Here is a 27,355-nt window from a genome sequence, read left to right as displayed (position 1 = left end):
GTTCCTCCGCTGTGTTTCGACCTGGCCAAGGTCACAATATTGGCTTTGCAAGAAATACACATATAGCACAAATGAATATGAATGGCATCCCTCTTGGAAGACCTTATGTGCAAGTATTATTTCCACAAGTTGGACTAGTGAGAAATAATTATGATGCTAGGTGGCAGCCTGCTTCTGGTTTGCAGAAGGGTTTAATTCCTCCTTCACAGTTGTCTCTGCCCACAATTCATAAATCAAAGAACCGATATGAAGTGGGCAAAGTTTCTTATGAGGCAAGGAGTGTTTTTGAAGAAATGGATTTTGGGATTCCTGAAAAGTACATAGATGTGTTGATGCAAGAATTTCTTCTGCCAACGGAGGGCGTTGTTGTGCAGGTTCATGGCATTGTTTTGGTGAACACGGACATTCAGGGCATGTTTGATTCCTCTAGGCACAATTCCATTAGCTACAATAGAGAAGTTCAACGAACAAGTGGCACAAGCAACCCATAAAAGTGCACCACAACTTCTGGAAGTTGTAGGCAAGGACATGTGAAATCTTACCTAGGTCATAGGTCAGCTTGTGACCTAGCTTGTTTTAGCACATTATTTTATAATTCTTAGAGGGGATTGTAGGAAAAGGGGGAACTTTTCCTCCTCATATAAATAGAGGAGGCCTCATTGTAACTTCTCATCATCACACACTTGGAGATTTCAGCGTTCAGAGAAATTTCGACCCTCTTTTCTTGTGGTAGAGATTGGATCTATAAACGCACTTTGATGGTTTGAGCTCATTTTGGTTATCTTTGGAGCTATGGATGGAACCTTTGCATGTTATCTTGTAAGTGTACCTAATTGTTCAATATCTATCTATTCTTTTCATGTCTGATGTATGGAATATTGTTGATTTCTAGGTTATGCTAATTGTGCTCTAATTTGTTGAAGATATACTTAATGCTATCTAGATGATCTATTGCATGCATTACTCATATAACATGTGAATGCATTGTCCTATAGGTGAACTCTTGGGAGATCTCCCATGAAAAATCAATTATCCATTGCATAGGTAATTGTTGAAATTTTGGTTGCTAGGGCATCAAAATCTCAGCCTCCTTGGAAACTTATTGGCTGACCTATCACATTATAGACTCCGCTCACCTAGAAATAAGGCACTGTCCCTCCTTTGTTGGTGACTGCTTTAACTTCTATCCATAAATTTTCTCCTCTCTTTGCCCTAATTTGACCCCTTTAAGGCCGAGTGGCCAAGCTAGTGCTTGGTGTGAATTTCTAGGGAAGAGGAATGTCTTGAGTTGGAGAGTCTAAAGGCCATTAGCATAGTGGTTACCACAAAATCCCTCCTTTTGGTAGGCATTCACTTCAATTTCGTCCATAAATTACTTTTCCCTAATTACTAGCTCTAAGCTAACCCTAGTTTTGGATTTAGCTTCAACTTAGGGGCTTCTTGACGGTTTCATGTGCCTTGTTCTTGTTGAAGATCATTATTTGAAACCCTTTCTCCTCACCTGGACCATTGGATAGCTTATATTTGGTCTCTCTAAGGAAAGCGTATTGCCTCCTCTTGGATCCTTGAGTCTAAAATTGTTTCTTTCCTATTGAAGAATCTAGGGCAAAGTAGTCTAGTGTGATTCTTTGTTACTTGATAACAATTTGTGGAGTCTTTTTACTTTTATTGTTTGCTTATTCTTATTCTTCTTATTATTAGTGCATATGTGTGTACTTCATCAAACTGCTACCAAAACATAAAAACAAGAACACAAGATATTGGCTCTCTGCCAAGGCTAAAACCTCTCTACTCTTGAGAGGAAAACCCTTTAGTGAATTTCTCTTATTGAAGCTTCTATTGATCAATGCCAAACCCTAGACCCTTGACAAAGAGATCCTCCAAGCATAAGTCAAGTCTTCACTCCTTTCTGCACCATATACCCCGACACTTCGTTTCCCGGCAATTCGACCTCCTACTTCCGGCACTTCCTTCTTCTTTCAACTTGTTAGTAACCTTGTTGCATTTGCTCTAGAGAAGATACTTTTGATGAGACATTTCTTCTTATGATGGTTCCTTTCTTTTCTTCACCAATCAACTAACTTGGATGACTGTAATGTAGGGCTGTTATTACAGCAGAGGCAGCCTCCTTTTCCCTCGCACGTGTGACTGAAATGAGCCTTAGAACAGCCCTTTTACCTTCTCTTTTCCTCCTTGATCCTTCTCTTCAGAGAGTGGTATTGTAGGCTTGGATTGAGATATGGTGAGCTGTTAATGACTGCTGTCATAACCGTAGGCAGCCTTCCTTAACTTTGCACGTGTGGCTGTAGCTGTCCCAGAAATGCTCCCCCTAACTTCGGTTCTATATGCTTCTTCCACGCTGCCCTTGAAGACCCTATAGACTTCCTTATCTTCGCTTGTCTCTTCGCTAATTTCAGAGCTTGAGTGAGTACGCTATAGAGGAGTGGACAGCCTCTATATATAGAGGTGTGTCCCTCCATTTAGGCCGACTTGTCAACTGATTGTAGGCCGACTTGAGGACTGCTTTTATGCTTCGGATTTCTTCTTTTAGGGATGTCGTTGATAGGAGGATGCTTGTGACTTTGGTTGGAGGTATTCTCTTGACAATAATACATATACATACAAGGTATAACATGCCCTTAAGGTCTTCAACTTATTCTTTTGACTAATTGACTCACCTATAGCACTTTAAATAGTGCTAGACCTATTTCAACGAGCAAGAAACTCATTGAAATATATTATAAAAATAATATTTCTTTTCTTGAATAAATACAAATATCAAAAGTACATTTATGAAGACTGAACCTAGTTACATTTCCTTCAACACTCCCTCTTAACTAGGGAGGTATTCATATAACATTCCAAGGTGTTTGGCTATTATCAATCTTGAAGAATTCACATAAGAGAAATCGGATTAGCAATCCCTTTGTTATAGCATCATATTCATCAGCATTTTCATAGCGCAAAGCCTTGACTAACAACTCCATCTCTTTACGAGACCATGAGCTACAATGCTGGCGAGACCAATGATTTATAGAAACCTTCATCATTGTCTCTCAAGGTACATACCCACCCGGGTGTTCTCCGAGTATGACCTTCTAGGACTATTTTTATCTTGGGTTCCCAGCCCTCAAAGAACATCGGTCCTCTTGCCTACTCTTGTCTTGGATGCCCTACACATCCTCAAAGACTATCGGATGCCAGATGATTACCCAATCCTCCCATTCTTTCTTCCCAAGTGAAGACAAGAATGTTGTGTCTATCTTGTGTCTACATTTCCATTCGTGGCCTTCATCTAGACTTACCGCTGTTAGTCCTGGTCTAGTGCATGACCCATGAAATGGAAAACACAATTGTCACTCCTTTGTAATCAGGGGGGATCCAAAACTCCCTCTTGATCAGGGACCTGTCAGGGCTCCCTCTTAACTGGAAACCATTTCCTTCATCAACAACTTCTTCTTCATGGGTCCTTCAGCTGCTTGATCTCTTTCCTTTCTTGATGTCATGAAGTCTTTCTTCGAACTTCTTCTAGGTAGGGCACCATCCATCGATCACTTTCCTCCTTGGTTTGTCATGTCATTGCTTTCTTCGAGGAAAGTGGCTATCATGTCATATATCAGGTTTCCTTGTCATCTTGGCTACTCCTTTATCATCTTGTCCATGCTCTGAATCTTCTTCTCATGGATGCTTCATTGTACTTGCTTGTTTACATGTTCTGACCTAGTAGCCCATCATGACTTCATCCTGATATTACTTCAACATTGCTTTTCCTTTTGTTGGATGGCTTCTTTATCAAGACATCTTTATAGAGTAGAATCAGTTATCTGCACCTTTTATTTCTCCAAGGCCTTCATAGGTGTCAAGGGTCCTTTCTTCCTTTATCAGAGTTGTCCTGCCTTCTTTCAGGAGATATCTTCAAAGCATTTTGTTAGATAGTAATTTCCGGTGATCATGGTGTTCTTCCACATGCTTGATCTCTTTCTTCATCTGCTTCTTATTAGATAGATAGGTCAACCATCTAATGCTTCTTGTGAGAGCATTCCTTCATTTCTTTCTTTTTGGACTTGTCAACATTTCTTCTTGCTTCTTAGTCAGTAATCTTATACTTCTTATGTGAGCATATTCTTTTGTTGACCTTCATTGCATTGTGTTACATGCCTTCGAGCATGTTCTTGGTGAAAGAGATTCTTTCATGCTTGATCATGTTATAGAACTATCCCATGACTCAATAATATACAAATCATAATAGGACTAAACTTTAATGCATACATACCCCATCTTCATTCTCCGTTGATCATCCTTTGGTGTGGCCCTTCTTGCTTCATCTTAGCTTGCCTGCATATCATCCTTTTCTTGAATCCCATGAATGGGATTCCCAATGAGACATCTGCTTTGGTCCATGAACCTTCTTTTGAAGATTCCATCATAGGATCTTAAAGATCCTTGCCTTGCAAATATTTCCTTTCTTTTGATGATGGAGGTCTTCTAAGATTCTTAATCATGATCAATTTTCCTTTCATCATGTATGAGGTCCTATACTAGGTATGCTTCTTCTACATGAATATCTTGAGCTATATCTACCATGCTCCTATATTCTAGAAGATATTTCTACTTATGCATTTTTGTTCTTGTCATAAATGCTATATCTACATGAGTATCTAGAACTCTAAGTACATCATGCTGCTAGATTCTAGAGGATGTTTCTAGCCATGCAATATTAATTCTATTCCTACATGCTCCTATACTGCTAAAAACTTTGAAAGAATACTTGAAGTAAAGAGTTTATCCTAGTCATAGTAGAGATCTAGAGGATCTTCCTTCTTTTGCTTCTTTCCTTCTTCTTTCATTTCTTGAGTTATGTGAGCTTCTTCCCTCTTTCTTTTGTTGTTGTTGTCCTTCTTAATCTTAGGACAACTCCTTTTGTAATGTCCATATTCTTGGCATCCAAAGCATTGGATCATGGGCATGTCTTTGTTGTTTGTTCTTCGTGGGCTAAACTTGCCAAATTTACCCTTTCTTTTGGCCATGGTAGCAAATGCTTGCTCCTTTGATCCCACATCTTCTTTTGCCTTGAGTTTCGTTTCCTCTATCCTGCATAGAAACCACACTTCACTGAGAGTGGTTGCTTCCTTCTTGGCATATATGCTTGATGTGAAGTTTCCCCAGTCCTCAGGTAGAGCATTGAGTACTACAGTTGTCATCTCTCTGTCAGACATGACTTCCCCAAGCTCTTGAAGTTGATCTCTCATTTCAGAGATTTTCATGAAGTAGGGAGCTATTCCTTCTTTTGTTATCTTCATTTTGTACAATTCATTCCTCAGAGATATCACTTCTCTGGTTGTGGATATCGAGAATAGCTCTACTAGCTTATCATAAATTTCTTTTGATGTCTCAAACTTGGAGACATAAGGAATGAGAGAATCTTTGATTGATTCTATCAGAATCCTTTGAGCTCTTGTCTCATCCTTATTGTACTTGGCTAAGGCTTGATTTTGTTCCTTGGCAGGGATAGTGATATTCCCTTTGACATGTTTTAGGAGTTCATTCTCCTTGAGTATTATATCGATCCTCTTCTTCCATGCAAGAAAGTTACTGGTTCCTACCAATGTATTGCTTTCCTTGCAAAAAGACATTGATGTATATTCAGAAGGGGACAGGTACTTACTTGATAGATTTTAAGATGTAATGGATTTTCTTTCTCCTTGATGGCTTGATGGCTTGTCTTCCATGGATCTTGATGTTCTTTATGTTGAAGTTTCTAAGTTTACTTAGTTAAAAACCCTCCATGCACTTTATCTGATTTATTCCTACCTACTTTTTATTTTACTTAACAAGTTATTTACAATGTAAATATTAAAAATAAAGACTAGTGCATGCCCAACATATTACAGATCAACAACTAAAGGAAACAGAAACAATCACACCATATGACACCATTATTTTTGGACTAATGTCCTTGGAAAAACCTAATGTTGGAAAACCGGTGCAGATACCTGAGGGTTTTCTTATTAAGCAATATTAGAATACAATCTGGGTGTCGAAACTAGCCTACCCAACAGAGAATTTCCTTGGCAGTAATACCTCTCAGTTTCTGACAAATCTCCTGGCTGAAACCTCGGATAATCCTTCCGACATCTACTCAGCACAAATCTTCCCTAGAAACCCTAGCATTAGCTTCTCTCTGGATGCATCAACCCCTCTCTGCCTCACACTGGCCCTGCGTCACCCCGAATGGGTCTGCGTCAGCCCTAGGAGGCCCTGCGTCACCCCGAATGGGTCTGCGTCAGCCCTAGGAGGCCCTGCGTCAGCAATGCTGGCCTCTTTGAGGCTCTGTGCAGCTCCCGACTGCCTCTGTGTGGCCCTACATGGTCCCTGGCTGGCTCTACGTCACTCTCCCCGGCTACTGCATTGTTCTCCCGACACTATCTCTGCCTCTCTGTCTCTCTGTATCAAATGCCCGTTAGCTGCATCTCCCAAACACTAATTCTATATCTATTAGCAAACCCTGCTCTAGGGAATAGAATGACTGATCACTCTGGTGTTCTCTCCAAGTGACCCTCAAGCCTCCTCTTATACTTTTCCCGTTGACATATCAACGACCGAGATTAAGTCCCTAATCAACGTCTAAGATTAGATCTGGCTTGATCCATGTCTTTTGGACCATTCTAACATAGATTCATATTAATACACATTAATATTTTATTTTACCTAAGTTTAAACTTAGGGACTCCATCAAAAATATTAATTATTTTAATATCTTCTAATCTGTTTAGAATCTGTCCAAACCATTTCTAGGTATTGGAGATCTCATGTGCCCCAACCTCCTCACCAAATTTCGTGGCTAGAGCACATCCGATGCTACCCCAAATCAACACTTTCAGTTGCCTTCTCCAAGTAGACTTGCTTGGGGATGAGGTTTGCTTGAAGACTTGTAGCTTGATGTAGGTCCTGCTTCAATTTGCTCTTCTTTGTAGGTGCCTTTATGTAAAGCTCTTCTTCTAGCTTTGTAGACCTCCTTGATAAATGATGGATTGTAGACCCTTCTTGTTCTTGAAGTGATTGAGAATTCTAGGCTTGATGCTTCAACTTTGTAGATGCTTCCCCTTAATGAGTGTTCTTGAGTTGCCCTATCCTTGATGTGTCACCTTAGCTCTGATACCGTGTTGAAGAATCTAGTGCAAATTAGTGTAGTGTGATTCTTCGTTACTTGATAACAATTTGTGGAGTCTTTTTACTTTCTTGTTTGCTTATTCTTCTTCTTCTTATTATTAGTGCATTTGTGTGTACTTCATCAAACTGCTACCGAAACATTAAAACAAGAACGCAAGATGTTGGCTCTCTGCCAAGGCCAAAACCTCTCTACTCTTGAGAGGAAAACCCTTTAGTGAATTTCTCTTATTTAAGCTTCTATTGATCAATGCCAAACCCTACACCCCTGATAAAGAGATCCTCCAATCATAAGTCAAGTCTTCACTCCTTTCTGCACCATATACCCCGACACTTTGTTTCCCGACAATTTGTCCTCCTACTTCCGCCACTTTGTTCTTCTTTCAACTTGTTAGTAACCTTGTTGCACTTGCTCTAGAGAAGATACTTTTGATGAGACCTTTCTTCTTATGATGGTTCCTTTTTTTCTTCACCAATAAACTAACTTGGATGAGTGTAATGTGGGGTTGTTATGTTAGCAGAGGCAGCCTCCTTTTCCCTCGCACGTGTTACTAAAATGAGCCTTAGAACAACGCTTTTACCTTCGATTTTCCTCCTTGATCCTTCACTTGAGAGAGTGGTCTTGTAGGCTTGGATTGAGCCCTCAACAATGAGATATGGTGAGTTGCTAATGATTGCTGTCATAATCACCGGAATCCTTCCTTAACTTCGCACATGTGGTTGTAGCTATCCCAGAAATGCTCCCCCTAACTTCGGTTCTATAAAATTCTTCCACGTTGCCCTTGAAGACCCTATAGAATTCCTTATCTTCGCTTGTCACTTCGCTAACTTCAGAGCTTGAGTGAGTACGCTACAGAGGAGTGGACAGCCTCTGTATATAGAGGTTTGTCCCTCCATTTAGGCCGACTTGTCAACTGATTGTAGGCCGACTTGAGGACTGCTTTTATGCTTCGGATTTCTTCTTTTAGGGATGTCGTTTCTAGGAGGATGCTTGTGACTTTTCTTGGAGGTATTCTCTTGACCATAATACATATACATACAAGTTATAACATGCCCTTAAGGTATTCAACTTATTCTTTTGACTATTTGACTCACCTATAGCACTTCAAATAGTGCTAGACTTTTTCAATGAGCAAGAAACTCATTGACATATATTATAAAAATAATATTTCTTTTCTTGAATAAATACAAATATCAAAAGTACATTTATGAAGACTGAACCTAGTTACATTTCCTTCAACACTCCCTCTTAACTAGGGAGGTATTCATATAACATTCCAAGGTGTTTGGCTATTATCAATCTTGAAGAATCCACATAAGAGAAATCGGATTAGCAATCCATTTGTTATAGCATCATATTCATCAGCATTGTCATAGCGCAAGGCCTTGACTAACAGCTCCATCTCTTTACGAGACTATGAGCTACAATGTTGGCAAGACCAATGATTTATAGACACCTTCATCATTGTCTCTCAAGGTACATACCCACCCGGGTGTTCTCCGAATATGACCTTCTAGGACTATTCTTATCTTGGGTTCCTAGTGCTCAAAGAATATCAGTGCTCTTGCCTACTCTTGTCTTGGATGCCCTGCACATCCTCAAAGAGTTTCGGATGCCAGATGATTACCCAATCCTCCCATTCTTTCTTCCCAAGTGAAGACAAGAATGTTGTGTCTATCTGGTGTCTACATTTCCATTCATGGCCTTCATCTAGACTTACGGCTGTTAGTCCTAGTCTAGTGCATGATCCATGAAATGGAAAACACAATTATCACTTCTTTGTAATCAGGGGTGATCCAAAACTCCCTCTTGATCAGGGACCTGTAAGGGCTCCCTCTTAACTGGGGACCATTTCCTTCATCAGTAGCTTCTTCGTGGGTCCTTCAGCTGCTTGATCTCCTTCCTTTCTTGATGTCATGAAGTCTTTCTTCAAACTTCTTCTAGGTAGGACACCATCCATTGATCACTTTCCTACTTGGTTTGTCATGTCATTGCTTTCTTCGAGGAAATTGGCTATCATGTCATATATCAGGTTTCCTTGTCATCTTGGCTACTCCTTTGTCATTTTGTCCATGCTCTGGAATATTCTTCTCATGGATGCTTTGTTGTACTTGCTTGTTTACATGTTCTGACTTAGTAGCCCATCATGACTTCATCCTGATATTGCTTCAACATTGCTTTTCCTTTTGTTGGATGGCTTCTTTATCAAGACATCTTTATAGAGTAGAATCAGTTATCTGCACCTTTTATATATACAAGGCCTTCATAGGTGTCAAGGGCCCTTTCTTCCATTATCAGAGTTGTCCTGCCTTCTTTCAAGAGATATAATCAAAGCATTTTGTTAGATAGTAATTCCCGGTGATCATGGTGGTCTTCCACATGCTTGATCTCTTTCTTCATTTGCTTCTTATTGGATAGATAGGTCAACCATCAAATGCTTCTTGTGAGAGCATTCCTTCATTGCTTGCTTTCTGGACTTGTCAACATTTCTTCTTGCTTCTTAGTCAGCAATCTTATACTTCTTATGTGAGCATATTCTTTTGTTGACCTTCATTGCATTGTGTTACATGCCTTTGAGCATGTTCTTGTTGAAAGAGATTCTTTCATGCTTGATCATGTTATAGAACTATCCCATGACTCAATAATATACAAATGCTAACATGACTAAATTTTAATGCATACATACCTCATCTTGATTCTCCTTTGATCATCCTTTGGTGTGGGCCTTCTTGCTTCATCTTAGCTTGCCTGTATATCATCCTTTTCCTGAATCCCATGAATGGGATTCCCAATGAGACATTTGCTTTGGTCCATGAACCTTCTTTTGAAGATTCCATCATAGGATCTTAAAGATCCTTGCCTTGCAAATATTTCCTTTCTTTGGATGATGGAGGTCTTCTAAGATTCTTAATCATGATCAATTTTCTTTTCATCATGTATGAGGTCCTATACTAGGTATGCTTCTTCTACATGAATATCTTGGGCTATATCTACCATGCTCCTATATTCTAGAAGATATTTCTACTTATGAATTTTCGTTCTTGTCATAAATGCTACATCTACATGAGTATCTAGAACTCTATGTACATCATGCTGCTAGATTCTAGAGGATGTTTCTAGCCATGCAATATTAAATCTATTTCTACATACTCCTATACTACTGAAAACTTTTAAAGAATACTTGAAGTAAAGATTTTGACCTAGTCAGAGTAGAGATCTGGAGGATCTTCCTTCTTTTTCTTCTTTCCTTCTTCTTTCATTTCTTGAGTTATGTGAGCTTCTTCCCTCTTTCTTTTGTTGTTGTTGTCCTTCTTAATCTTAGGACAATTCCTTTTGTAATGTCCATATTCTTGGCATCCAAAGCATTGGATCTTGGACATGTCTTTGTTGTTTGTTCTTCATGGACCAAACTTGCCAAATTTACCCTTTCTTTTGGCCATGGTAGCAAATGCTTGCTCCTTTGATCCCGCCTACTCCTTTGATCCCACATCTTCTTTTGCCTTGAGTCTGGTTTCCTCTGTTCTGCATAGAGACCACATTTCACTGAGAGTGGTTGCTTCCTTCTTGGCATATATGCTTGATGTGAAGTTTCCCCACTCCTCAGGTAGAGCATTGAGTACTACAGTTGTCATCTCTCTGTCAGACATGACTTCCCCAAGCTCTTGAAGTTGATCTCTCATTTCAGAGATTTTCATGAAGTAGGGAGCTATTCCTTCTTTTGTTATCTTCATTTTGAACAATTCATTCTTCAGAGATATTACTTCTCCGGTTGTGGATACCGAGAATAGCTCTACTAGCTTATCATAAATTTCTTTTGATGTCTCAAACTTGGAGACATAAGGAATGAGAGAGTCTTTGATTGATTCTATTAGAATCCTTTGAGCTCTTGTCTCATTCTTATTGTACTTGGCTAAGGCTTGAGTCTGTTCCTTAGTAGGGATAGTGATATTCCCTTTGACATGTTCTACGAGTTCATTCTCCTTGAGTAGTAGATCCGTCCTCTTCTTCCATGCAAGAAATTTATTGGTTCCTACCAATGTATTGCTTTCCTTGCAAAAAGACATTGATGTATATTCAAAAGGGCACATGTACTTACTTGATAGATTTTCATATGTAATGGATTTTCTTTCTCCTTGATGGCTTGATGGCTTGTCTTCCCTGGATCTTGATGTTCTTCAAGTTGCCTTCTCCAAGTAGACTTGCTTGGTGATGAAGTTTACTTGAAGACTTGTAGCTTGATGTAGGTCCTGCTTCAATCTACTCTTCTTTGTAGGTGCCTTTATGTAAGATTCTTCTTCTAGCTTTGTAGACCTCCTTGATGAATGATGGATTGTAGACCCTTCTTGTTCTTGAAGTGATTGAGACTTCTAGGCTTGATGCTTCAACTTTGTAGATGCTTCCCCTTGATGAGTGTTCTTGAGTTTCCCTATCCTTGATGTGTCACCTTAGCTCTGATACCATGTTGAAGAATCTAGGGCAAAGTAGTGTAGTGTGATTCTTCGTTACTTGATAACAATTTGTGGAGTCTTTTTACTTTTCTTGTTAGCTTATTCTTCTTCTTATTATTATTAGTGCATATGTGTGTACTTCATCAAACTGCTACCAAAACATAAAAACAAGAACACAAGATGTTGGCTCTCTGCCAGGGCCAAAACCTCTCTACTCTTGAGAGGAAAACCCTTTAGTGAATTTCTCTTATTGAAGCTTCTATTGATCAATGTGAAACCCTAGACCCCTGACAAAGAGATCCTCCAAGAATAAGTCAAGTCTTCACTCCTTTCTACATCGTATACCCCGGCACTTTGTTTCTCGGCAATTCGTCCTCCTACTTCCGACACTTCGTTCTTCTTTCAACTTATTAGTAACCTTGTTGCACTTGCTCTAGAGAAGATACTTTTGATGAGACATTTCTTCTTATGATGTGTCCTTTCTTTTCTTCACCAATCAACTAACTTGGATGATTGTAATGTAGGGCTGTTATGACAACAAAGGCAGCCTCCTTTTCCCTCGCACGTGTGACTGAAATGAGCCTTAGAACAACCCTTTTACCTTTGCTTTTCCTCCTTGATCTTTCGCTTGAGAGAGTGGTCTTGGAGGCTTGGATTGAGCCCTCAACAATGAGATATGGTGAGTTGTGAATGACTGTTGTCATAACCGCAGGCAACCTTCCTTAACTTCGCATGTGTGGTTGTAGCTGTCCCAGAAATGCTCCCCCCTAACTTCGGTTCTATATACTTCTTCCATGCTGCCCTTGAAGACATTATAGACTTCCTTATCTTTGCTTTTCACTTCGCTAGTTTCAGAGCTTGAGTGGGTACGCTATAGAGGAGTGGACAGCCTCTATATATATAGGTCTGTCGCTCCATTTAAGCTGACTTGTCAACTGTATTTAGGCCGACTTATCAACTGATTGTAGGCCGACTTGAGGACTGCTTTTATTCTTCGAATTTCTTCTTTAAGGGATGTCGTTGCTAGGAGGATGCTTGTGACTTTTCTTGGAGGTATTCTCTTGACCATAATACATATACATACAAGTTATAACATGCCCTTAAGGTATTCAACTTATTCTTTTGACTATTTGACTCACCTATAGCACTTTAAAAGTGCTAGACCTATTTCAATGAGCAAGAAACTCATTGACATATATTATAAAAATAATATTTCTTTTCTTGAATAAATACAAATATCAAAACTACATTTATGAAGACTGGACCTAGTTACATTTCCTTCAACATTTCCATTTTAGATCTCTTTGTGTCACTTCACACCTCAAACCTAGAAAACTTATTAGGTGACTTTCCACATATCGGGACTCCTCCCATCAGTGAAAGTTCATAAAGTGTAGGGGGTTTTGGCTATGGTGACATTGGGCCACTATTTCATTATTGCCCCTTTGACTAGCATTAGCATAGTTGTGCATCCCCTTATAAGGCTTGCTAGATTTTGTGGCAATAGGAACCTAACCTATGCATCAAATAATGACAAATCATTAGAGTAAAAGGCCCACTAGAGGGATCAAAAAAGCAAGTTGAGGAAAGGGGTAGCTCATGCCACCACAACTTCTCCCTTCTTACATCATTACACATAGGATGTTGGAACCCCCATTAGCTGGTCTCCTGGTTGTGGCACCTTCCTTGAATTGTCTCCCACTCCATGACCACCATTATCACACACAGGTATGGGTAGATGGGCTGACCTAGGAGATATCACTCCCCTTGGGGGCTGGAAGCACCTAATAGGGTTTTTGAACTAATTATCCCTAACATAAGTGAGGTAACTTGTTTACAAATCTTGATCTAGTTAGACATTTGAAGGTGAGTTTTGTGTGAAGTATTTTTGTGCCCCTAACATTAGATATGGTTCACCATGATGCTTTAATGGTTTCATGTCCCTAATGAAGTTGATCTCACTTGATATTGAGAGGTTTTGTTTAGGTGGTTTCACCTTGCAACAAAGATCCCTTGAGTTATGTCATGACTCTTCTTTAATGCCTTCCAAGGGGTACTTTCCCCATTATGAGAGCATTATTGACCTTGTGTCTTGCCCCTCTAGAGATGAATGTTGGGCCTTGAACAACTTCCACATGATACTACGCCTCTTGATGAACCTCCAAATGATGAAATGTTAAGCGTGAAAACTTGGGTGTTGGACTATTTGATGATTTCCCAAATATACCTAGGACGCCCCTAAGCCGACCTTGACCGTGTTTGATGGATGGTACCTTGTCCCAGAGTCTAGTTGAGGATGATTAAAACTGAGATGACTTGGGAGGTCCAACACTTCCGCCTTTGATGCCGACACTTGCTCTTGGAGATGCCACATCACTCCTACATTCTTGAAGAGAGTGATGTAGGGTATCTCTTGGATAACATCATGGTGGAGGAGGCACCTTTGGAGATGTACACAAGCCGATAGGAGCAAGGGGAGTATCTATCCTTCCAACCTTAAGAGAAGGAAATTGATACTTATTGATACCAGTTTTTAAGGAATTATCGTAAGTCATTATATAGGTGAATCAATCTATTGCCAACTCCCCACGCAATCTCCTCTCATTGTTGTTTGCGCTAGTTGCGTTGTAACCTTTACCTTTTGATGCCGGAATGAAGGCTGCGCCTAGGCTTTTTACCTTTGGGTTGATAGGTGCACGGCTTGCCTCTTTGAGCATGTCCCATAATAGGAAATCCCAATTATTAGGAGATTCCAAATTTGCGATAGTTGAAGTTAGTTCACAGCAGAGGATGGTTGTTTTTTTCTTATCCTCTTCTGCAATCCTGACCTGGTGATATCCTGAAAACCCATCAGTAAATGAATAGGCTTCCTTATTTACTTATTGGGTACCCCTATCAAATAAGTAACTAAAAAAGCAAGCCATTCTTCCTTCTGGGGATAAATCTGATCTGGCTTGATAAAGATGAGATTCTCCGAGTTCATGAGAAAGATGATGGCTCCAGGTCAATTGCGAATGGAACTGAATCCATCCGAACAGGAACTGGGTATCGATCGATAATTCAAACTGGCTCTAGAGTCTGAACAATCTAAAATATTAGGCAACTCTATCCATTCTCCATAAGGAGACCAAAGGCCTAGAGGGGATCTCATGGAATGTTGGTGACCTTCCTAACAACAGCTTGAAATAGGAATTTCTATTCAATAGTGGCAAGAGATTTGTTCTTTATAAATACTAGGCCTCCGCCCACCCCCATGGGATTGGAGTGTGGAGCACTCTTGGACCCTCGTATGAGTTCCTTGATGCCTCATTGCCAATTTTGGAGGATGACGTCATGGTGCAGATCACTTTTCTCCCACACATGTGGGTTATTTTGTGGAAATTGGGTAGCATTCGGAGGTACTCTTACATTCCCTTGGTTGTAATATCTCGTATGGATATTTTCATTAAATATTTAGAAGTTTGTAATGTTTCCTCTTAGCATTTCCTTAAATTTTCCCAATTTTTTTAGCCCTATGGTGAATTATCTTTGTGGACTTTTGACACCTTTCCTATTAAGATTTCACGGGTTCAATTATGTTGACACTCTCGAGGTCAAGCTTCTTGGTTGTGCGTTCAAGGTCTATGAACTACAGAAAAAAAACATCAGTGCATGAAGGAAATCATATACCAAAAATAAACCCAAAAAGAACTACAAACATGATAAAGGATATTTATGCTACTAAAACTCCTTATCATCATCCAAATCATCAGAACAAATATCTTATCAAGTCAATGTATCAACATCACTTAGGACATAAACAACTAACTTATCTTCCAAAAAAATATGGATGCTAATGCAAATAGGTTTCATGGTATCTGTTTATCGTGGAAGTGAAATATTCCACAAATGATTGAATTAGTATGGTTAAATCCTTTTATGATTCAACAAATTTTCCTCACACAGGTTCATATCATCTTGTATCATCAAAGATGATAGCTCCAAGAATAGAGAATGATGGAAAAACAGTACAAGCTAGGAAAAAAGACATCAAGCCTTTATGTAAATATGCTATGTTGCACTTCCACAAATGATTGAATTAGTATGGTTAAATCCTTTTATGATTCGACAAATTTTCGTCACATAGATTCATATCATATTGTATCATCAAAGATGATAGCTCCAAGAACATAGAATGATGGAAAAACATTACAAACCAAGAAAAACAATGTCAAGCCTTTCCATAAATATGCTACGAGGAAAGAACATTTCTTAAAGGGAAGGCAATGTAATGGATATAAAAATATAAATATCATTAAATAATAATTAATAAGTAATAATTAGTTATAATGAAAGGACATGTTTCAAGGAGTTGACTTTTAATGAAAGGGCATTGTCGCTTAGGTATATATACGAGGTCCTCATTTGTATTGCCCATAATAGCATTTTACTCATACATTAATATATATTATTCATTTATGCTAATGGATATCTTTATTTTCCAAATATTTTGGATATCTAATTAGTGAGCAAGGTTTGGTTGTCGTAGGTCTTCGCTTGGTTGATGTTGAGAAACCTGCAATGGGCTACTTGTGTGAGGCCATGGGTAAGGCCAAGGAAGCTATCTATCGACACTATCAAGACAAGCGGAAAGAGGGGTTAACTAGAAGAGGCAAGATATGGAGTGCGATTGATGAGTAATGGAACAATATCTATCTTTTGATTCATGTAGCAGGGCTCTACTTGAACCCACATACTCTTATGCATGTGGATATAGGTTTGATGCAAAGGTTCTGGATGGATTTTTCTAGTGTGTGTAGAGAATGGTATTGACTTCAACTAAAAGCTTGAATATTTTCAAAAAAATTGAGATATATAAGTTGAGTGCTAGGACATTTGGGTATGATATGTCTATCCAAGATAGGATCACTAGGATGCCAGGTGAGATACAAGTAAAATTTGCTTTAAACTTTTGAATTTCAATGTAATTTCCTTTCTATTTGTTACTTAATGGAAATATAATTCTTTGTCCTTCTCTTCCATTTATTTGTTGTAGATGTCTGGTGGGAAAACTATAGGAAAAGAGTCACATAGTTGCAAAAGCTTGTCATCTGGATGTTGAGTTAAACTTGTAGCTCTTCGAGGTGTGAGCGCAACTAGAGTGTCTTTGGAAAGACACATCCAAGAAGCACAATAGGTTAGAAATGCCCAAATCAAAATTTTAATTTTTTATAATTATATTATTTTAAATAAAAATTTATGCCCACGGAGCATCATTCTCCAACTACAAGATGCCCCTCATGTAGGTTAGATGTCCACCACCTCAATGACATGTTTTATCTCTACTACAGTCTTAAGTTGTGGGTGAGGCAAATAAAAAAGGCACTCGACATAGATTCCATTTCATTGGATGTGCTGGACACCACAAATCTATGGATGGTGGAGATTGAGAGGCCTGTCACAGAGGAGGCGCCTAAGTGGTTGGAGCATGATGTGATGTTGAGAAGTTGGAGGAGGAGGAACCAAAAGATGTTTGACTTCCAAAAGATATAGATTCTGAGCAAGGGGAGGACATTGAAAGTGTGTTGTAGCTAGTGCCATCACCTGCATAAAGACCAGAAACTAGGGTAAGAGGCAAAAGATATCCCACTTCATCTTCCACCTTATCCCCAAGAGTTGTACCTTCCCCTCAGGCTAAACCTCAACATGTCAACCCACTACTTCTAGAGAAAGAATGACATTGGTGACCTTAACCTACAAAAAGGGTAGAGGGAATCATTGATAGTACATCTTGATTAGCCTTGTAATATCTAGATGCCTCATAATGATCATCTCATTAGATACATTTATTTTTGTTTTGTTGTAATATTCTATTATCCTATTAGGACTTATGACTTGGGAGGGATATCATATTTCAACATTGACGTCTAATGTATCATTTGACACTTTATACATTTTATATTGCAGTTTTATCTTCATATTTATGTGATAATGTGTTTGTTTGATATTGATATTGCTTTAGAAGTTTAAAACTTTGAAAAAAAATAATCATTTTTGTAATTTTTCAAGTTTCCTAACCATTTCCAATATTTTACTTGATATTGTCAATAATGATAAATGTAACATTGGTTGTTACTAGGTTCAAAAGATTGATTTTGTTGGATCTATTTTTATCAATGTGTTTTGTAATATTATTAATATTATTTCACTATTTACCTATATAACATGTGAAAATCATATGATCAATATTCAGATGTCATGTGAACGTTGTGAATATTGTAATCAGATCCTTATGTGTCTTTTGTATTGTTGACTCTTTTTGTTTAGGAGAGTTAGGGAACAACAGCGATTCAAGTGGGCAGCGACACAAGGTGTTGATGATGAGAAACTTCTAGATGAATTATCAGAAGACTTGCAAAAGGACATTCACAATGTTCTCTACTTAAATCATCTGAAAAAGGTAATGTTAGTAAAAGAGATTTGGATAATCTATGGTTCAATTGAATTGACATTAGACATGCTTAATGCAAAGAAGTTTTGTATACTCAATTTATTATTTACTTATGAATAGTTTTCAAATTTAACGCATGCAATTGAGTTCTTATTTTTTTGTTATACGGATTGCATATTTGAGTAAAATCATCGAGCCTTTATCACTAGTTTGCAACACTATATGTATGTGTTGTTAATTTTTAGGGCTAGATCTAAGTAACCTGACATGGGGATTCGGGATTCGTAGGATACGGGGATTCAAGTGTCAGATTCGGACACGTTGACCCCCGGAACAGGACGCGTTAGGATGCGTTATATATATATATATATATATATATATATATTAAAAATTAGATATTTCTAACACAAATTCTCATTAATGATACAACAAAGATCTTCATCTAGATGTAAGTTTTACTGTTTACAAAGTATGTTAGTAACATTATAGCATGCATAGTACATAAAAAATTCAAATACATGTCACATAAATGATAAATCAATGAATCATGATTTTTTATTATTGGAAATTTGGTTGAGAGTGGATCGGTGTCGAAAAACGCGTAGGAGAAAAACGAGCTACCAGGGTTTCGGCGGGCTGTGGGTTTCTTCATCCATGGATGGAGGCAGAGGAGGGAGCTCTTCTCCCTCCTACAAGGAGGTAGTGACCAACAAGGGCAAGAAAGCCCCAGAAAAAGTTAGAAAAAGGGTGGATGATGAAAGGAGTAACATGGAAAAGGACCATGTTGCGGGGGAGCGCCCCCCCCCCCTCGAACCCGCTCCCGAAGCGCGCTCCGGGCGGGAGCGGCTCGGGAGCGTGCTCCCTTAAAAAAATTTGCGCTCCCTGGTCTGTTAGGGAGCGACACAGGGAGCGATTGCTCCGGCGCTCCCGGAGCGATTTTTAATGCCCGGGAGCGATCGGGGAGCGATCGCTCCTTGATCGCTCCCGGACATTAAAAATCGCTCCGGGAGCGATTCGAGCCGGGCCGAGAGCGGTTCGGCGGAAAAAAAAATCCGCCGGACCCGAAAAAACAAAAAAATTTAGAATTTTTTTTTTTGTTTTATAAGCCCAATGGGCCAAAAAAAATCATTATAACTTCATTGAGCAAGGTTTGGAGCTGGAGCAAGAGCAAAGGAGCGAAGAGCAAGTGCTAAGGAGCGAGGAGCAAGTGCCAAGGAGCAAGGAGCAAGCCTGTAGAGGTAAGTAACCTAGTAATCTAGTTAGTTTAGCTGGTTAGGTAGTTAATTTAGTTAATTTAATTTAGTTGTTTGAGTTTAACTGTTTAAAGATCATGTATTTAAATTAAATTAATAAATTAAATTAATTAATCCCAATAAATTAAATTAATTTGCAGATTCAAGAATCAAAACCCTACAAACATCAAACACCATGGACCTGGCGATATTTATTGGCATTTTCCTCTTTCTGGTCCCTTTTATGGTTATTATGGTGCGGAGAGTAGGAAATGGAGGGGGCCCCAAACTGAAGAGGGGGATGAAGAAGCCGGAGAAAGTCAAATGGGTGAAAACCCCAGTGAGGAGGAGGTGGAGGAGGGTGAACATGACCCTCAAAAAACTAAACAAGACCAAACTCCATTGTGGAAATATGTTCACAAGGCTGAAACAGGGAGAGGGGGTGGAACCACTAAATTTCATTGCCCCCATTGCAACACTGATTACACAGGTTCATACACCCGTGCTAGAAGACACCTCTGTGGGAAAAGGCCATGGGATGGAGAGAAACAAATAGGAATCAAAACTTGTGTAGCGGTGTCAACAGCAGATAGAGCCAAATACATAAGGGAAGAGGAGGAAGCCCAATACAAAACAAAAAGATCAAGGGGTTTCTTTGAACCAAGCTCACAATCACAAAGAACTCTTTCAGCATCCTCCCAAGGTAGTGGATATGGACATGGAGGCACGGGTCATCATCTTTAAGGCATAGAACCATATCAGATTTCCTTGATGAGGGGTGTAGGAATGATGTGGATTCAAGAGTTTACAGGTTTCTCTATGCATGTGGGATACCATTCAATGTTCTACGCTCACCTTATTGGCACGAAATGGTTTCTGCCATAAATGATGCCCCTAAAGGATACAAGAGTCCTGGGTATGACAAGGCAAGAACTGTTGGCCTTGATCATGAAAAAGCAAAAATATCACATTCTTTGAATAAAATGACAAGTTCTTGGACTGACAATGGGGTGTCCATTGTATCTGATGGATGGACAAATGTAAAAGGCAAGCCATTGATAAGTGTTCTTGCTATGTTTGTTAGTGGTCCCATCTTTCTAGCTGCACATGATTACTCAGACAAGTTCAAGACCGCCATCAACATTACAGAAGCATTACTTGAAACAATTGAGCGTATTGGCCCATACAATGTCATCCAAGTCATCACTGATAATGCTCCTAATTGTAAGGCAGCGGGAGCAATTATTGAGGATAAATACCCGAACATATTTTGGTCTGGATGTTTGGTTCACACATTGAACCTTCTGTTGCATGATATTGTCAAAAACAAAAATGAACAATACCAATGGATTGGTAATTTGTACAAGAAAGGAAAACAAATGATAAAATTTATTACAAATCATAGCAATACCCATGGCCTTTTCCGCAATCACTCGAGATTGGAGTTGTTGGAGATTGCGAGGACTAGATTTGGTAGCTATTACCTCACCTTCAGGCGCCTTTTGAAGGTAAGAGAGGCATTAGCTAGCATGGTATCAAGTCCACATTGGCAGGTGTTAAAGGAAAGAGCTACAAATGTAGCTGACATGGCAGGTTTTGAAATGGTGGAGGAGGCTTCTCTTGATGGGCAGTTTTGGACAAGTGTGAGGCAGGTATTGGATTTCACCAAGCCAATTTATCACATGATTCGGTTTGCAGATACAGACAAACCAGTGATTGGCGAGGTGTATGAGCAAATGGATACCATGTTGGGGGAAATAAAAGACATTGTTCATAATAGAGATCCCAACTTGTACAAACTGATTCATGATTGTGTGTGTGAACGGTGGAATAGGCTTAACCTTCCACTACATTGCTTGGCGTATATCCTTACGCCAAAATACTACTCTACATCTTGGTTGGGCCAACCTGCAGCAGGGGGTGGGGTTAGGACCAAACCCCATTTAGATCAAGAGGTAACTAAAGGATATCTGGAAGCATTAGAAAAGTTGGTACCTGACAGGGAGGAATGTGGAGCTGTGCGCCTTGAAATAGGCAGATACTTCAGTGGCACTGGTTTGTATGGTAACTTCCATGCAATGGACGACAAAGATAAATTTGATTCTCTCACATGGTGGGAAACATATGGCGGCCACGGACTTTTGCCAAAATTGGCAAAAAAAGTTCTTTCACAGGTTGTAAATTCTTCTTCTGCAGAGAGGTGTTGGAGCACCTACAATTATATACATAATGTGAAAAGAAATAGACTCAATGAAAACCGAGCAGAAAGCTTGGTTTATGTGCACTACAACTTGAGGTTGTTGAGTCATTACTGTGATCGGGCTAATGAGGATCCCACATATAAAATTTGGGACAATCACCCAGAGGATGACAATTTGGAGGATGGCATTGTACATATTGAAGAACTAGAAGAGGAACTTGTAAGGGATGAAAATGAAGCAGCAGCCATGCCACCTCCACCTCCACCTCCACCTCCACCATCTAGTAGCAGTGCTCGAGGTCCGAGTCTTGTTCCTTTGCTGTCGCCACCTCCATCTACACCCTCGCGTGGAGGTTCTAGTTCTGGTCGTCGGTCTGTGCGGGAGACTCCTAGAAGACCACCACGACCTGCTTATACTCCTGGGGACTTTCGTGGCAAGGGCCACATGTAGATTTACAGTTTACTTGTCTTTTTTAGTTTCTATTAGACTTTAGTTTTCATAACTGTTGAGTTTTGAGTCCTTGAATCTTGACTCTTGACTCTTTCATATCATTATGATATTTTTTGTAAACATTATATCACTGTGACAATGAAAATTTGAAGTTTGAAGTTGGGCCTTGGCAATTATAACTCATTGGTAATGATTGTGAATTATGAATATGATGCTTTGTGAAAGACTAAAGTTGTTTCATTTCATCTCATTATTCATGTTTCATTTTATAAATTTTTAACATTTCATATCATGTTAACAGTTAGAAGTTAGGACTTAGAAATATCTTCGATATTACTTCTTGTAATGGTTAAACTTAGCTTACAAGTACAACTTTGGTGATCAATGATGATAAATGTTATTGAATTTTCAATTCTGAAAGCTTGAAGTTGAAACTTTAATATTGAATTTGATGAATCATGATTTATAAGACTCAATATGTTGCAATTGTAATATGTATTTTACTAACTTGTGGACATGGTTGATGACGATTATAATTTCTAGATGATTGATGTGATATGGTTCAATGATCAATTTATGTTTTTTATGTCTATTTCATCATTCTACATGTTTTTGTTGACATATATGTATCAAAAATTAAAAAATATAAAAAATATATATATTTTTAAAATATCGCTCCCGGATTCGCTCCCAAACCGGGAGCTTCTGAAAATGGTCACTCCCGCTCCCCGCTCCCGCTCCGCTCCCAAGTAACATTGGAAAAGGAAGAGGGGGAGGTCACAATAAGGGAGAACAGTGGCACTAGAGACAAGGAGGAAGAGGACAAAAAACAGGAAACAAAAGAGAAAAACAAAAGGGGCCTTGTAAACCTAACGTTGAAATAACACCCAAAGTGGTTTGAAATGATCCTGCGCTGCAAGTGCACAGGGAGCACATGCAAACCTACGCAATCATTTGCAAATTCATGGGACTCTGGCCCACAGAAAAAGATTTACAAACATGGATCAAGTACCACTGGAAACCCAAAGGGAGCATTGATCTACACCTTGGTTCAAAGGGTTTCTTTACAGTGGTGTTTACAAATATCAAGGATAAAGACAGAGTGTTTGAAGGAGGGCCCTACTTCTACACAGCAGCAGGTCTCTATATGAGACCATGGAAGTTGAACTTTGTCCCGGAAGGTGAAACTTTCACATCGGTCCCGGTTTGGGTAAGACTCTATTCCCTACCTCTTGATTATTGGCAACCTGAATCGTTATCTGCTAAGGCAATAACTTAGGTAGGTTTATGAAAGCTTCAGAAGCTACTAGAAGAGGAAAATATACCTCCTTTGCCAGAATATGTGTGGAGATGGATCTATCAGGAGCTCTTCCGGATGAGGTGATACTAGAAGTTTTTGATGAAGAATGGATTCAATCAGTGGACTATGAGCATATTCCGTTCAGATGTCATAGATGTCATGAACATGGGCATCTTCTCAGAGACTGCCCTCTTGGAAAAACGGAGAATAATAGCAAAACTAATACAATGAAATACCCGGATAGCTTTCACAAGGTGGTCCACAAAGGAAAAGGCGGAAAAAGAGGGCAAAAGCTGCAACAAAAGGACAGACACCAAGGTAGGCAAAAGCAATTCCAAGTTCTGGTAGAGGACGAAGAAAGAACAACAGAAAATCGAGCAAATGAAGGGAGTACGGGTGAGAAGGAGAAGGAAGGAAACCGTGAACAAACACAGGAAAATGATAAACAAAAAGGAATAATGATGAGTGATATAGAACCAGAGATGGACCAAGAAATGACCCAAAGTGAAATGGATCTGGAAGAGACTGAACTGTAGGAGATTCTAGAAAGAGAAAACCTAGATCTGGAAGGGTTCTTAATTCAAGGAACATCTGTTGGGGTTGAATCGTTACCCCAGGAAGAGCTCAATAGAATACAACAACTGTATTTATGGAAAACTCAGGAAAAGGGTCCGGAGAAGGAAAAAAGCAGGAACAGGCTGAGTAGCGAAGGAGTGAAGACGATAAAATCTACTTCAGGATTAGCACCCAGAAACCTAAGAAAAAAGAGAGGCAGAAAAAGGCAGAATGAGCTATTAATGGAATGTGGAAAGCTCATGATAGATTCAGGTAAGATGAAAGATCTTACCAGCTACTCCTTCACAAATATTTAATGATGAAGTTCATCTCTTGAAATATTAGAGGTCTAGGAAGTAAAAAAAAGCAGAGACACTAAACAACAGAATGAAATAGGCTGAGCCAAATATAATTTTTATCCAGGAAACGAAATGTTCCATTCAAAAGTTAAGACAACTTCATAGTAAGTGGCTCAATAAATATGAATATCTAGAAGTTAAAGCAGAGAATACTGCAGGAGGTATTTTCACGCTCTGGAACCCCCAAAGAATCGATTTAATTGATGCTGAAGCAGCAAGGAATTATTTATCAATAGTGATTCAACCTGTTGGGGATAAGCATACCTATCTAGTCACGAATGTGTATGGCCCTCAAAGAATAGAAGACAAACTCAAGTTCACAGAATCCCTAGTGTATCTCAGGGAAAGACATGTCGGGATACCCTGGATCTTGGGAGGGGATTTTAATATGATAAAATCACTTTCTGAAAAAAAGGTGGAACCAGAGCACTTAGTAAAGACCCCTTAGCTTTTCTGATCCTTTCAAATAACATGAAACTAGTGGATGTTGAAACAAGTAATGGCCTCTTCACCTGGAATAACAAGAGAGGAGGAGAGTCTCAGGTAGCATCCAAATTGGATAGATTCATTATCTTGGAGGATCTTATGCTTTTAGATAAGGAAATAATAGCTAGTGTTCTTCCAGTGGGAGGCTTAGATCATTGGCCAATTCAAATAGAGATCCAGGGTATAGGTTCCCCCCAGAATAGACCTTTTAGATTTGAGAATATTTGGCTTTCACACCCAGATTTCATTAGTAATATTGAAAAATGGTGAGCAGAAGATCTACAGATTCAGGGAACTAGAATGTTCATGCTTCATAAAAGATTAAAGCACATAAAATTAAGGCTCAAAGATTGGAATAAGAGGAATTTTGGCAATATTTTTGCAGAAAAGAAATTGGTGGAAATCAAAATGCAAGCACTCAACCAAGCTATGATCTCGGAAGGTTTTAATAAAGACAAAATGGATCTAGTGGAGAAATATCATCAAGATTGGGATAACTAGTATAAACGAGAGGAAATTCTTTGGAGACAAAAATCTAGAGTACAATGGCTAAAAGAAGGGGAGCGTAACACCAGATTTTTTCACAGATCCACCATGGCAAATAGAGCACACAACAGAATATCTTCGATAAAAAAGGAGAATGGACAACTTCTTCAATCCCATGAAGAGATAGAGGCAGTGTTGGTTCAACACTTCCGTGCAATAGCCCAGGAAAATAACCCAGAAAGAGAACATTACATTAGGGATGTAATTAAACACATACCTAAGCTGGTGACTAGAGAGGAAAATTCCAATCTCAACCGACCAGTGATGGAAGAAGAGGTCAGCGAGGTTATCAAAGACATGTAGAATGGCAAAGCACTAGGCCCAGATGGCTTTAATGTAGATTTCTTTAAAGCTTGCTGGAATATTGTAAAAGAAGATATTTTGAATGTTGTGGAAGACTCCATTGGGAACAGAACTATCTTGCGAGTGCTTAACACCTCCTTCATCTCCCTGATCCCTAAACAGGAAAATGCATAGACACCGGATAGATATAGACCCATAGCACTTTGCAATGTGGTCTACAAAATTATATCCAAGGTAGTGGCAAACAGACTCAAACCTCTGCTTCCTTCTCTGATTTCGGGGGAGCAATCAGGTTATGTTGAAGGCAGACAAATTCTGGATAACATTATTCAAGCGCATGAAGTGGTTCACTCATTAACCAGCACAAGGAAAACAGGTATGATCTTGCAACTGGACATAGCTAAAGCTTATGACAAAGTGAACTGGACCTATATCAGGAATATGCTTAAGGCTTTTGGTTTTGATCACATCTGGGTAGGATGGGTCATGGCCTTAGTCACCTCTTCCATCTTTTCAATATTGGTGAATGGCTCTCCTTCTAAGATTTTTATTCCTTCCAAAGGGCTGAGGCAGGAGGATCCGCTTTCTACCTTTCTCTTCATTCTCATGATGGAAGGTCTTGGTCGGTCTATCAAGCATGCCAGAGCTATGGGAAAAATTCAAGGTCTCACTCTGAAGGAGAATGGTCAGGCTTTGACTCATCAACAATTTGTAGATGACACCATGTTACAAGGTATCCCCACTGTCAAAGAGGCTCGGGCGTTCAAACAAATTCTGAATGACTTTGCCATGGCCTCAGGTATGGAAGTCAACCTCTCCAAATCCAAAATATTTTTCTTTAACACCAATATTGCTATTCAAAGAAACATCTCCAGAATTTTAGGCTTTCAGAGGGATTCCCTCCCTTCAAAGTACCTAGGAGTTCCTTTGACTGTGAAACCCTTGCACAAGAGCATTTGGGAACCCTTGATTACCAAAATGTAGGACAAAGTCAAAAAATGGACGAGCGGATCTTTAAATCTGGCTGGCAGACTAGTGCTGACAAAGGCTGTGCTCCAATCAATTCCAATTTTCATGCTTTCAACACTACTTGCCCCCATAGGAGTCCTACAGCAATTCAGAAACATCCAAAGAGACTTTCTCTGGGGCAGGGAGGAAACTAGGAAAAAATGGGCCTTGGTCTCATGGGAAAAGATTTGTAAACCCAAGAATCATGGGGGCCTAGGCTTAGATGACTAGGAGATCCTAAGTAAGGTTCTAGGGGCCAAACTTTGGTGGCGTTGGGTTAAAAATCCCAAGGCGCAATGGGCAAGCATATGGAAAGAAAAATATGCAAGCTCCTGGCATCACACTAACCTCATAAGGATGTCTGGAAACATAAAGGGCTTTGCTATCTGGAACAAAGCCTTGGAGAACAGAGGTTTAGTTCAAAGAAATAGCTTTTGGGAAATTAGAGAAGGAGACCTGGCTCTTTTCTGGGAGGACAAATGGCAACAAGAACCACAATTGTTAGAGGAGGATTTTCGGAACCTGAAGCATGAAACTGATACCCAAGGTTTAAAAAAAGTGAAATATTTTTGGGATAATACCCAAAATAATGGAAAATGGAGGATATGGAAGAAGATAGAATGCAAGAATGACAGAACACTGGATTCTAAGGCAGAGGCTCTTGGAAAAATGTTGGATCAAAGGATGATCTTGGTTTCTGAAGGGTAGGACCAACTCAGATGGGGAAACAACAACGAAGGCATCTTCAATATCAAGGAAGCAAAAAGTATTCTCTTGGAGCTGGTTTCCCAGGCTCCAAACCGAACTTGGCTGAACCTCTGGAAACATCCAGGTTGGATGAAAATCAAACTCTTCATGTGGTTGGTTCA

At 39.3% G+C, this 27,355-nt stretch overlaps 1 pseudogene across 1 annotated transcript in view; it reads left to right on the top strand.

Moving 5' to 3' along the window:
• LOC149144958 (putative cyclic nucleotide-gated ion channel 20, chloroplastic) overlaps positions 1–27,355 on the top strand; it is a 410,537-nt pseudogene that overhangs the window by 307,116 nt on the left and 76,066 nt on the right. The window contains exon 10 of the transcript XR_016264145.1: positions 17,923–18,055. The product of XR_016264145.1 is annotated as a putative cyclic nucleotide-gated ion channel 20, chloroplastic (transcript). The remainder of the gene's footprint in view (positions 1–17,922; positions 18,056–27,355) is intronic.

The sequence above is a fragment of the Pinus tabuliformis genome, chromosome X (genome assembly GCF_031772625.1).
Source record: "Pinus tabuliformis cultivar Carrire ecotype Pingquan chromosome X, CPIR1, whole genome shotgun sequence".
Classification (NCBI taxonomy): Eukaryota; Viridiplantae; Streptophyta; class Pinopsida; order Pinales; family Pinaceae; genus Pinus; species Pinus tabuliformis.
This window is presented reverse-complemented; position numbering and strand designations above follow the sequence as displayed.